Here is a 3,555-nt window from a genome sequence, read left to right on the forward strand (position 1 = left end):
TAAGTTCGTTTATGTCGGATGAGGTTGACGCTATTGCAAGACCCTGTAAAAATTAGTCAAGGTGTGAGCGGTCAAAGGTAGGTTGATGTGGGAACCATGTAGCTGGGTTTTTCCTCACCTTGGTCTTATTTGATCAAATTAAGCAGTTTATATGGCCTAAATGGTTTAATTTCCAAGTTGTTGGCCTAAAGTGTGCAATCAGTTTGAATTAATGGGCTTATAGCGCACTTCACCGAAAAATAGAACAAACATTCACTTATCGCCTACGTTCTCACCTACTACCTGTTGTTCCAAAATGATTAAAGTTTTGGGTTCATCTCAAGTCAAAATTGTTTATGTTTGATCAAGTTTACAGACGGCACCGAGTACTTCGGAACATCTAACTATGCATAGCAAAACATTTCAAAGGAGGCAAAGAGCTTTGGCTTACAGCAAGGCATGGCAAATTTGACTGATTGTGCGAATCACAGGGTGGTTCTCCCTTGGCGCAGTAGTATACATGTACAGATGATGGTGGTAGCCTGTTGAGTGTGTTGTGCAGTGCGTGCCAAAAGGAGAATTGCCTGCCATGCGCCGCAACAGTTGCGTGGTTTCTAATCCAAAGAGGTGAGCTATCTATCCCTGATATGCGTCTCACAAGTCACAACTTTTAAGGTCACCCCTGATATGCAAGTACATTCTGTTAATTTCTCGCCGGCTAAGCCTAAGAGACCCCCGGAGCAGTGGCAGCCACCTACAACCGAGATCACTAAATTCAACCTCGATGGCGCCTTGACCCCGGGCAACTCCTTCAGCGGGTGGGGTGTCGTGGCTCGCGACAGCTCGGGGCAGGTCATCATCACGCGGGCAGGACGGCAAGAGCAGGTTCATGATGCCTTCGGTGCAGACGTTAACGCCTTGGCGACGGTGATGATGACAGCAGCTGAACTAGGAGCTACCAGAGTGAGTTTTAAGACGGATTCTGAGTTGCTGGCTGATGCATTGAATATTCGGCGCGTAGATGCCTCACCATATGCAGCAATCATTGAAGACATTAAGTTTCAATCGAGGGTGTGGTTCTTCAAGTAGAGTGTCAATGCGTGTAGAAGAACAATACGGCTGAGCACGAGCTAGCTCATATCGGTTGTAAATGTTCCTCAAATGTGTGTGTCGAGTGGGATACTATTGTTCCGTCGAGTGTGGTTGCTTGCGTGTTGGGCGATATGTCCGGGCGTCGTTGATCTATAAAGCTTTCCTTTCCTTTAAGAAAAAGTATGTTCTGTTAAGCATTGTGTACATGCGGTATTGTATAAACCATATAAAGTATAGGGTGCGTGCTTTTTTTATCTTCATGTAAACGTGTTAGGATGTTTAGATAGATCTTTTTTTTGTTATTTACTTGGAGATCAATCGTGCAGCCTAACCAACCCTTGTACGTCTCTGGTTTGCCTACTATAAACATGAGCGCGTCCCTACTGGCATCACGCTTTGCCTCTTGTTCTTTACATGATATACAGAGTTTTTGCTCTTCCCATCACATCTACGCACCATGTCTTCCAGCTCCTCTCTCGCCATGGCCTTGCCCTCGCTTGCATCGCTCGGCCACACGGTGACTAAGAAGCTGACCAGAGATAACTTTCTCGTATGGAAGAACCAAGTTTTGCCACACATCAGGGCCGCTGGCATAACCGGCTACCTAGACGGCAGCGTCAAGGACAGGGTCGGGCCGATAGTTGTGTCAAACTATGCGGCCCGCACGGCGTCCATAACTTTTTGAGGCCCCAATATTTATATAGGTCTGCATTTTTAAATAAAAAGAGCTTCCCTACACGTTGGGCTTGGCATGGCGGTGGGTCTTGGGCTGCTAGCCTACTTACAGGCAGCTGCTCGATGCCGTGATAGATCGCAGAAGGAAACTCCTTGTGGCGCCAATAGCTACATGCCTAAACCATGGCTTAATCGAAAACAGTTTCCATGCAGCCCTGCTCCTCGATTGGAAACGGAAAGTTCGATCAATCGATCGGTTATTGCGACGCGAACCTACTCGATTCTTGCCTACTCATTTAAATATCACAGTATAGCAGTTTAATCGATCAAGACACGAACCTAGGTGAATTAGACTGTTTGTTTAGTTGCAAAACATTGACACATAATCTACAATTAAAGATTTTATTTTATAAAATACTAAAAGAATAATGTTGTTCAAATAAATATTACGCAACTGGGAGTTGAGTATATAGGTATGGTTTTTTATATATTCAATTGTTATCTAGGATATTAAATTATATAGGTTATTAAAAAATCTGTGAAATATATATGCAGTATAATTGCTCATTATTTCCTCCATTTTAAAATATAAATATTTTTAGACATTTCACTACGGAGCATGATGAGCAAGTCCATACTCTAAAATATGTCTATATACATCCGTATATAGTGCATAATGAAATCTCTAAAAAACTTATAGTTAGGAACGAAGAAAGTAGTTTTTTTAGTAAGATAGTGCCCCATCTCTTAGTTTGGCACGTGGTCTTGGATTTTGCCGGCCCGGCCCTGGTCAAGGAACCAGCAGCGTTCCTGCAGTCGGAGAAGGAGGTTTTTGACAATAAGGTGGTGGAGGAGGTCCCCAATCTGGAGTATGCCATCTGGGTGACCCAGGACCAGCAGGTCCTAACCTTCCTCCACCTCCTCCTTGGCGCTGAAAGTTGTTGTTGTAGTTGTGATCATACCTCTTCTTGCATGCCATGCTCCATGTTCCTCGAGCTTGCAGAGTTGACACTTGATCATATCACCTCCGCCTCCATCTTGATGAGCACCAAAATTGTTGTTGGAGTGAGGGCCACTACCTCTTGAGTTATTGTCGTTGCTGAGCGTGTTGTCACCCCACCGGTGTTTCCGGGCGGCCATATCCACCACGGTTGCCTCCCTTGGAGGCTAGATTGGCACTGTAGTTGTCGTAGGAGTTCTGAGCCTCGATGCGTGCCTCCGTAGAGAGGAGAAGGGAGAAGAGCTCGTTCAGACCAACGCCTTGGTCCACTCGCATGGAGATGGCAGACACAAACGGGTTGTAATCTGCATCTAAACCTTCAAGAATATGGGACACAACTTCATCTTCATCAAGCGGCTTGCCAGCAGCCGCCATCTCATCAGCAATAGTTTACATCTTGGTAAAGTATGTCGCAGCTGAAAGATCCCCCTTGCGGGTGCGACCAATCTGAGAGCAGAATTGACTTATCTGAACTTGATGTGTTATTGTGGCGAGGAGGAAGAGGTGTGATTGCAACTACAACAACAAATTTCAGCGCCAAGGAGGAGGAGGAGGTCAAGGAGGAAGAGGTGATGGTGATCGGTCTGCAAACATCACCGCCAACTCGTACGGGGTCGATGCCGATTGGTATCTCAACACCGATGCCATGGATCACTTGACGGGCGATCTTAAATGGCTTGCGGTTCGTGATCGCTACACCGGCAACGAACAAATCCATACTACAAGTGGTCAAGGTATGGATATTGCACATGTTGGTCATACGGTTTTAGCTACTCCCCAAGGCTCGCTTAAATTAAATAATATTCTTC

The 3,555-nt window shown here is 45.5% G+C and overlaps 1 pseudogene; it reads right to left on the reverse strand.

Moving 5' to 3' along the window:
- Window positions 1-2,949: 2,949 nt before the first annotated feature.
- LOC123433788 lies at window positions 2,950-3,103 on the reverse strand (annotated as a pseudogene).
- Window positions 3,104-3,555: the final 452 nt, after the last annotated feature.

The sequence above is a fragment of the Hordeum vulgare genome, chromosome 2H, assembly GCF_904849725.1.
Source record: "Hordeum vulgare subsp. vulgare chromosome 2H, MorexV3_pseudomolecules_assembly, whole genome shotgun sequence".
Classification (NCBI taxonomy): domain Eukaryota; kingdom Viridiplantae; phylum Streptophyta; class Magnoliopsida; order Poales; family Poaceae; genus Hordeum; species Hordeum vulgare.